The following is a 10,408-nucleotide window of genomic DNA, read 5'->3' as shown; positions in this document are numbered from 1 at the left end:
AAAGCTATAAAAATAACCACTGCTAATTTGATAAAATTACTTTGTTTTCCTTTGTTCAATCCACCACTTCACATTTTGAGGCCGCCTCATATCCTTGGGGGCTGATTAGGCCTTTGCTGTCTATTAGGTAGGCAATTTTCTCTCCAGGAAACAGAAAAGCCTTATGTCCTGGAGGTCACCAGTGCTGGCCAGAAAGTGGCTTATTAAACGTCCTTTCATTATGCAGAATCTTCTGCCAGCTCCGATTTCATGAGGGCCAGCATAGCTGAGGTTCGAAAATTGGCCAACGGCTCACAATTAAGTCACAATGCAACCACAGCATGTAGTGATGAAGTTTCTGTGGTGAAGAAGTGCACATCAGAGTTTCCACAAGAAGCTTTTTTTTGCTGCTGCTTCTTTTTTTTTTAAACTGTGGCCAATCCCTAATTATCTAAGCATACTAAGCATAGATTGCCTATACAATTAACTCCAAAGTGAGATTAACACCAAAGAAACTTTGTCCTCACCCTCAGGTGCTTCCTGGCATTTGTTGTGGTTGTTAGGTGCCCTTGAGTCGATTTCGACTCATACGGACCCTATAGAGCTGCCCCATAGAGTTTCCTGAGCTGTAATCTTTACGGAAGCCGATCACCACGTCTTTCTCCCATGAAGCTGCTGGGTATGTTTGAACCACCAATTTTTTGGTTAGCGGCCGAGCACTTAACCATTGCGCCACCAGGGTTCCTTTTCTTCCTAGCATAGAAAATGCAAATTAATTTTAGTATTCGGTTGCAAAAAAAAGGAAGGAAAGGAGAAACCTGAGCCTTAGGTAATTTGCTAATTGAACAACAGCTCAAGAAAAATCAAGAGCTGCATAATCAGCCAGGTGTATATACCTATCAGGGAAGAAATCCTGCTTGGAGGAGGAAACCATATGTATGCCAGAGCCACATATACACAATGTCTGGACCGTATGCACTGCTTGCCTGCCCTGGAAGGAAAAATTATGTTTGATAGGAGAAAGGAGGCAGTTCTGGGACTTTATCCCTTAAGCAGATGTTCCAAATCCTTCTGAACTATCCCTCCAACATCACATCCAAATCCTTCTGAATTATTCCGAGACCATCATCACATCCACCTGTTTTCCACTGGCGGTTGCACAAATGTTGACCTGCTGCTTGAGTCACAAAGGGTTTTCTTAGCTTCGTAATAGTAATGCCTTTCATCTAGAGTTCTCAAAACTTGCCTAAAAACTGTCAACACTTTTCTCCCTCGTTTTCTTGAACGGGCAACTCAATGATACATACAAAGCCAGTTGACTGAGCTAGAAACAATCTTTCTAATATCTAATTATATAGATGCTGTGGATTGAATTGTGTCCCCAAAAAATATCTGTCAACTTGGCTAGGTCATGATTCTCAGTATTCTGTGATTATGTACCATTTTGTAATCTCATGTGATTTCCTTATGTGTTGTAAACTCTGTAACTATGATGTAATGATGGAGTAGTGGCAGTTATACTGATGAGGCCTACAAGATAGGATAGTGTCTTAAGCCAATCTCTTTTGAGATAAAAAAGAGAGAAGTGAGCAGAGACACATGGGAACCTCATACCACCAAGAACGCAGTGCTGGGAGCAGAGCGTATCCTTTGGACCTGAGGTTTCTGTGCAGAGAAGCTCCCAGACCAAAGGAAGACTGATGCATCACACGGACCTTCCTCCAGAGCCGACAGAGAAACCGTTACTTTGGAGCTAACACCCTGAATTTGGACTTGTAGTCTACTGGACTGTGAGAGAATAAACTTCTCTTTGTTAAAGCCACCCACGTGTGGTATTTCTGTTATAGCAGCACTAGATGACTAAGACAACAGACAAACCAATTGTCAGTTTCCTGGAATCTAACTAACAGACATTCTATTTTTCTTGGGATTTTTTCATGTACTCAACTTTCAGGAAAATGAGGCCATTAGCAAGAAAAAAGGACATTATTTAGGACATTTATAAAGCCACCAAGGGGGTACCTTGACTAAGAGTGGAGAGAGTTCCATTTCTGACACCCTCGACACCCGCGGTTGTTCGTAATAACGTCAAAGCAGTTAAGAGTCTTGAACATGCCTCACAGGACAGTTCAGTCACACGGAGAATACTCTACTTAGTGAGAAAGTGGAGTGGACTAAGCTATTTGAGAAATACTTCATTGCAACTATGTTCAAGTCACACACACAGCACTTGGAAAAAAACACACACAAAAGTCAACAGTAACTCTGGTTAGTGGGATAATGAGTAATTTTTATTCTTTAATTTGTAAAGTGAATACAGAAATATTTTCCAAAGATTTCAGGGAGGATCCCTGCACCCCTCAATCGGAAGAAAAGTCAATTAACAGAACAATTCCATTCCCAAAGCCATGCAGATGAAATTTTTACTGTACGTGGTGCTCCAGAAAGGGCTTCTCCCTGATGAGGCCATATCGACCTTTGGCCTTGGCGATCATTTACATAATATTGTTATCTAAGTTGTAGTAGTTTAACTTAACTTCATCCTAAACAATAGTAACCAAGAAATCACAGTTGTTTTTTTCTTTTGTGCCAGTTAAATACTTTTTTCTGATACTCATTATAAAAATACAGTGTTTTCCATGTACCATCTTAAATTATGTGTAGCCCTAGTGGTTCTTGGAGAACTCTGCAGTAAGAATGTGTAGGTCCTCTGAATTTGTATTTTAAAGCCTATGAGGAACCGCTGGGTTAGTGTCTGGCACATGGTAGGAGTTCCTTTGGTACTTATGAATAAATGAATGAATGGGTCCTTCTTATAGTGACGGTGGAGCAGTAACTTGGACAAGAAGTAGGAGGTTGTCAACCATAGCCCCTTATTGGGGCATCATGACTTAGGGCTAACCCTACTCTAAATAACTATGATCTACAACTTGAAGTGTACCATCCGTCCGTTTGTCGTACTGTGGTGGCTTGCGTGTTGCTGTGATGCTGGAAGCTATGCCACCAGTATTTCAAATACCAGGAGGGTCACTCGTGGTGGACACGTTTCAGCAGAGCTTCTGGACTAAGAGGGACAGGAAGAAAAGCCTGGTGATCTATTTCTGAAAATAAGCTAATGAAAACTCTGTGGATGACAAAATAATATAGTTGGGTATGTTGCTAGAAGATGAGCCCCCTAGGTTGGAAGGCACTCAAAATTCACAGTGGCTGCAACAAGGCACTTGAGCATACCAATGATCATGAAGATGGCGCAGGAGCGGGCAATGTTTGTTTTGTCGTACATGGGGTCACCATGAGTCAGAGCAGACTTGACAGCAACTAACAACAACAACAACTTGGAGTGGAAAGAAATGAACCACAGTGAAACGTGTGAGAGCCAGAACTCGATGGGACTGCCTTGTTTCTCTGGGTCTCGCGTTTTCTGCGTTTGACAGGGTGCAGTCTTACCACTTCCCTATCACTTGTTTTAGTGGGAAGTATTTGAGCTTTCCTTCTCTGATAGGTTCCCGCCTTACACAGTTTCCAGCTTTCGCAGATTTTACTGTAATGCTTACCCAGAATTTTCTCTGATGCCTGATAATTTTCCTAAGTAAGAGATGAAGTAATAGCATACAGATGACACATCCAAGCAAGTGAAAGAGTTTAGTGACTAAGTGATTTAAAAAAAAAAAAAAATTCCTCTAACTGTGTTTGCTCCGAGAGGAACAGGCCAAGGTCACGTTTTGGTGATCTGGCAAACTAAGCTGCCGTGTTTTTTTGTTGGTTGGTATTCTTGGAGAGGAGATTACAAAGCACTTTCTCAGCAGCCCCAGAGGCATCTCTGGATGTATGGCAGAAGAGTTTATGTGGGATAGCCAGGAGGTAAAACGAAATACAGAATACAACAATTTGAGTGTTCAGCCACCCCTTCTTACTTAGTAATTGGCCTTGGCAGCCATTTTTATCCTGCCTGGTTGAATACCCCAAGATTCAAGTGATTGGACAGGGATAAACATGTGACCCACATTTGGCCAATCAGTTTCTCTCAGGAACGTAGAACTGGGACTAAGACAGAGTAGGCAGTCATTGCTGGTGTTTCAACTGAGAAGCTATAAACGCAAGGGCTGTGGAGGGGCTGTCAGCAGCCATGAGCAAGAGTTGGTCAAAAGTGAGAGAGGAAAGAAAAAAGCAGACATGAAGAGAGAATGCAAAGGCCAAGAGACTGAGAAAATGGCTGCTGATTCCTGCTGGCTCTCTATCTCCTAGTTTAGGGCTCCTGTGAGGCCAGGCTGTACTTCCTGCCCCACAGTTCCATGAACTACCCCTGTATTCTTCTAATACATTTTGCATTTTGTCTTGAGATAATTCAAATAAGTTCTAATACATTCTATATTTTATCTTGAGATAATTCAAATGAGTTCCTGTGACTTGCAAAAGGGACTTAACTAAAACAACAGAAAGCACTGTTATACATACACTGTCTCCTCTGAGTTTTGACTGACATAACTCGATCTATTTCAGGCACAGGAAGAGGAGAGAAGTTAAGCAAGAGTTCAGCACTCTGGTGTTTCCTCTTACAGATGACAAGAAATCATACTTAGTTTTTATTAAAGAACTTTATATTGCAATGTTTAATTGCATTCCACAAGGATGGCCAAGAATTCAGGAATCTCACCATCTGAATAATTTCGAGAATAACAGCTCTAACTTGTTGGGATAAGGAGAAAGCCCCTCTGGGGTTCTCACCCAAATATAGCTGGGAAAAATAAGCTGAACTAAAGCAGCAGAAGATATGCTGATTCATAACGCTGGCTCTCAAGAAGGAGAAAAATCAGATACACTTAAGGAAGCAGAGCTGCCAAGGCCCCACTTCAGACTTACTGGATCAAAAACTCCAGTCAAGTAGTCAAGGCAGTTATTCAATGTTTAAAGTTTCCTAGGTGATCCTCCCATTTGGAAGAACCACTTGATTTCAGCACAAAGGGACATCTGAGAGCAAGAGGAATAGAAGTCTAGTGATCACAGTAGTGTGGAGTCATTTAATGCAGGGACAAATAATGCCGGCCACAGTGGTTTCTTGATGGCATCACCTTTTTGGACAATGCAGTGAAGTCCTTTCCAGGCCAGAAATGCTGTGATTCTCTGTCTGTGTTGCTGAGCCCTAAATATCCAAGAAGGCTTACATTATGTTCAAACACACACTTTTTGAAGAGGCAAGGTAACAAATGTAACCCATTTGTTTTAAATGTTTCCACTAACAAGGTTGAATAAAAAATAAGTTTGGAGCAAATTTTTCGAGACAAACATTAATACTATAGAAAACTCCTTGATAATGAAGCACATTATCCCCCAGGTGCCAGAGAAATCCAATGATGCTTGGTACACAGGCAGTGTGGACTGTGTCCTGCCTTCCTGGAGTTTTGACAGACATGATTCTATCAATTTCAGGCACAGGAAGAGGAGAGAAGTTAAGCAAGAGCTCAGCACTCTGGTATTTCTCTCACAGATGACAAGAAATGGAATCAGTTTTATTATTAGGATAAAGCACTCCATGTTGGTCTCACCTCTGATCATTCAGCTGGGTACCAACTGTGCAGTGCTATGATCTGGGTTGCTTTACTCTCTGGCTGTCAGAAGAAACAGTCATTTGAGGAGGCCATATATGAATGCCCACTTCCCATCCAGTGGTGATGAAGGAAGGGCACAAGGACACCATGGTCAAAGCATAAATAAATTCCATTTATTTAGCTACTCAACAAATACTGACAGAGGGCCTGCTGTGTTCCAGGCACAGTGCTAGGTGAAGATACACAGAAATGAATGAGATAGACATGGAGGTCATGGTTCCATGTAGACAGCAAGAACTAAGAGGTATCTGGGAGACTTTTCACCTTTCCCATGAAGTAAAAGATAGAGCAGAAGTTAGAAGATCTGATGTAATGAGAGAAAGACACCAGAGACAGAGAATGTCACCAGCCAAATCCCATCAAGATGAATTCCCAAACAGCCAAGTCCATGATGTAATAAATCAAGATTTCCAAATGCTGGACACTATTTCAGCTATAGTATCCCTGGGTGCCACAAATGGTTAACATGCTCAGCTGCTAACTAAAAAGTTGGCAGTTCGAGTCTACCCAGAAGTGCCTGGGAAGGCCTGGAGATCTACTTCCAAAAAGTCAGTCACTGAAAACCCTATGGAGCACAGTTCTACTCTGACATACAGGGGGTTGCTATGAGTGGCAATTGACTTGATGGCAACTGGTATTTCAGTTACAGAATAAATACATTCAAGGCAATCCAAGTATCAAGAAAGACTTTGGACTGTATTCCAGAGTTCTATGAATGCAAATTTGATATAAATCTCCATCCATGGACAAAAGAGACCTTCGAGTCTTCTGGAGGGAGGGATGGGAGGTGTTGCACCCTACAGAACTGAGACAGCTGGTAATGTTCTCTGGAAGTGAATGGGGGAAATGTCCCTGGGTGGGAAACCCTCACAGGAAACATCAAACATACCCCAGCCACCGTCTCCTCTCCGTGGGGCCCCTTCAGCAACATTCAGGCCACACCTAATTAAGGCTGGGCACGCCAGAGCGGTTCAGGGGTTCCTCGGAATATAGCATCAAAAGCACCTGCCATTTCCCCTGACTCGACCCAGATGTGTTTTAAAGACAGAGATGACAAAGAGAAATCAGGGAAATGGTAACAGGCTCTTATTCTAAAAACTATCAAGGAAAAATGAATAATCAAGTGGAAATGCAACTGATTCCATCTTCTCTGATACATGTTGAATGAATTTTTTTTTTATCAGTGTTTGGACAACAACAGCAACAGTCACGTCATGTTTGGGAGGGCTGTGTTCAGTTTATTAATGAGCTCACAATGCCCTCCAATGCTTGTGAAGGTGACACACAGCCCAGAAGAAGCATGGGCTTTGCAGCCAGATGAACCTGCTCCCTCTCCCGCTGGCTGTGGGGTGAGGGGCAAGTTTCCTAAGTCTCAGTTTCCTCATTGGTGAAGTGGGGACTTCATCATCTGCCTTGGATTGCTATTGTGAGGGTCACAGAGGATGATATTCATAAATTTGCAATTGGGGCGGCGCCCAGCAAACCATAAGGGCTCAACAAATTTAATTATAATTGGGGTCCCCATTTGGAGTGTCTGCCCGTGCCCAGAGGTGACTTCACACCCGGCACCAAGTAGGTGCCTAATGAATGGCGGCTGTTTCTTTCCCTCTTCCCGTCAGAGCACCATGATGCTTCTTTAAAGGCAAAGAATGGAAAACGCTTCAGTCCCAAAAGCTTGTCTTCTGTATCTTTGGAGCCCACCTATCTTCTTGCGGGGTTTCCTGCTACTTCAAAATGCTCCCCTCAGCTTGTGCCCTCCACATTTCCTTATCCCCTGCCTGCAAACCTCATGATTTCATCCCTCTTTTTTTCTTCAATTTTATAAAACAGTTTTACTGAGATGCAGTCTACATCCCACACAATTCACCCATTTAAAGTGTACAATTCAATGATATTTAGTGTATTCAGAGAGTAGTGCCACCATTGCCACAGTCGGTTTTAGAACACTGTCATCACCTCAAGAAGGAACTCTGTATCCTTTAGCTATCTTACCTCCTCATAACCCATCTCACCCATCCCCAGCCCTCAGCGACCTACTTGCTACTAATCTACTTGATGTCTGTATGCATTTCTCTATTCTGGACTTTCATATGAATGGAATCACGTAGGACGTAGTCTTCTGTGACTGGCTTCTTTCACTTAGCATAATGTTTTCAAAGGTCATCCGTGTTGAAGCATGTATCAGAACTTCATTCCTTTTTATGGATGAATAATATTTCATCGTATGGATATAAGACATAGTTTACCTTTTTAACTCTGGTTTTAATGTGTCTGCGTTTAATAAACTACACTTATCAATTTAAAATGCTCCACTCTCTTTATTTAAAATAAATAGCTGGAAAGAGGAATCTGAATAGATGGATATCATTTAGCAGTGGGTTTCCATCTGCCTCCCAAACAAACACCAAGAACACAGAGATGGTTTACAGAAGCATCATTAAAAAAGTTTTGCTGGGTTAATGGTCACGAAAAAGAGTCTTTAAAAATGGAGTTCCCTTCCCCAAAATGAAATTGGTTTCATTCTTAAATAACAACACTCTTGGCAATGTTTAAGTAAGTGCATGCATGATGCCATTCTTAACACACCACTGCTTTTCTGATTAACTTCCTCCCACTCCCCAGTGTTGGTTACTCCAAGACTCTCCCCTTGGTCCTTTTCCCAAATCTCACATTCCTATAGCATCTGCAGATGTACTCCAGCCCGCCCAAGAACAGGCCATTAAAATATCTAATACCCTTTATAGGTCCCTTGATGCCCATAAATAATGAGGCAGGTATAATCACTCTGGCCGGGTCTGCATCTCCACTGTTCTACATGCCAGGTTTAAGAGCCATCTTTTCCCCAGACATTTGGAAATCGTCCAAAATCAACACGGACGTTATCCATCAAGACCTTGGAGATGCTATTTTTCTTTTACTAGGTTGTGTCAACTGCTTACTGTACAAGAATTGATACTTTTTAATTACTGTCCTAAGTTTCCTCTGAACTTGTCACTTTTGACCATTTCCAGTTAGTGTTTCTTAATTTCCCATAAGAAAACCCTTAGCCTGTCACGATTTCATGCTTTTCGGGTTCTGTTCTCATTTATTAAATATTCTTAGTAGCCCTTTTGTCTACAGATTTGGGGCGACCAGAGGGAAATCAACAAGAATGGAATAAAATCTTCATGCACCCCATCAGGAGAACCTTGACCACTCCATGATCAAACTGGAAGCCGTTTAACAATTTTAATGTCACATGGGGCCTGACTTTGCAGCTGAGTCTTGAGTTTTTGATAAAAGGCCAAGTGACGAGATCACTTGGTTCTCCTATCTCAAAGAGACAAGAAAAACCTCAGCATTTAAACTGTTTTTGTTGTTATTAGTGGCCATCGAGTCAATTATGACTTATGGTGACCCCATGTGTGCAGAGTAGAACTGATCCATACGATTTTCAAGACTGTGACTTTCGGAAGCAGATTGCCAGAACTGTCTTCTGAGGTGCCTCTGGGTGGATTCGAACCACAACATTTGGGCTAGTAGTCGAGTGCTTAACTCTTTGTGTAGAGTTTGCAAACACAAATTCCAACAGGGGCCAAGAAGGAAGTTAAACAACACAGTGGAGGCAGTGATAAATGGCAAGTGATAGCCTGGGCATCGGGGTGGCACTAGAGGGTACAGTAGGCTCCCCAAAGGAAGCAGCCACAATTCCCCTCCAGCGAGTGGCTGCCATGCAGGAATGCGGGCCCAGCATAGCCAGATTTTCTATTTTTCTAAGAGAAACAGAAATCTAGATTTTGACTGGGAATTTTGATTTTTAGAAGCTGACAACTAATTTAAATTTTCTTAGATACTCTACAGCCCACAGTGGTTGCTGGAAGTGGTTGACTGAGGCTCAGGAGAGCCAACTATGCATGTTTCTTCTCTACTCTGCCCCCCACCTTCAGTGACTTCACATCGGTAGCTTGAAATCAGCCACTGTGGGAGTATTTACACCATGGTAATTGGAAAACTCCAGGCTTTTTTATTTTTTTAAAGCTACTTGTTGAACATTTGCCAGCATATCAGTCTCTGTGGGCCACATAAAGCATGTCACCTTTGCATAAGGGCCTGCCAGTTGCAATTTCTGATTTAAACATTGTTGAACAAAAAGTAATACTAAATACCCATGAATAAGTTCTACACATTCCCAAAGCAGTATTTAAAACAAACAGTACATGGGACACTGTAATCACAGGGCAGATGGCTGTCTAAGAATCAAAGGGACACAATAAATAGCTGAGAAATGTGAAGACAAAGAAACAGGGAAACAAGGCAGGACCATGATGGTGGAGTAGTCAGATGATTCCTGTGGTCCCTCTTACATCAAAGACCTAAAAAAACAAGTGAATTGATTATATATGACAATCTAGGAGCCCTGAACAAACATCAAAGACAAAGCTGAGGAATCGGACTGAGTGGCGGCGGGGGGGTGGGGAGACGGTTCGGAAGCAGCGACGAGTTGCCAGACCTGACGTGACTGAAGCCAGCACCCTTCAGGCCGGATCGGCTTGCATGCGCCGTGAGGCAAGCAGTGGCACTCAGGAGGTGTTTTCCACATCGGGAGAGACTCAGTGGCAAAGAGTCTACTCGGGTATCCAGAACCAGTGAAAAGCAGAGCTCAACTGGCTAAAGATAAGTACTTGCATCTAACTTACCACATGGATCAAAAAACACCCCCTTTGGGAAAAACTTCTCCCCCATTTACCTCCCCCCTCCCTGCTCTGAACCAGGTACTGGGCCAGCTTCAGCAATTGCCAAGCCCCCTGGGCCAGAAGTAGGACCTATCATGCGCCCTGAGCCAT

The 10,408-nt window shown here is 42.6% G+C and overlaps 1 protein-coding gene across 1 annotated transcript in view; it reads right to left on the bottom strand.

The window, feature by feature from the left end:
- Positions 1-10,408, bottom strand: part of KCNK13 (potassium two pore domain channel subfamily K member 13) — a gene marked incomplete at its 3' end in the record, with an annotated part of 130,094 nt that overhangs the window by 96,768 nt on the left and 22,918 nt on the right. The window lies entirely within an intron of this gene.

The sequence above is a fragment of the Trichechus manatus genome, unplaced genomic scaffold (genome assembly GCF_000243295.1).
Source record: "Trichechus manatus latirostris isolate Lorelei unplaced genomic scaffold, TriManLat1.0 scaffold00045, whole genome shotgun sequence".
Classification (NCBI taxonomy): domain Eukaryota; kingdom Metazoa; phylum Chordata; class Mammalia; order Sirenia; family Trichechidae; genus Trichechus; species Trichechus manatus.
This window is presented reverse-complemented; position numbering and strand designations above follow the sequence as displayed.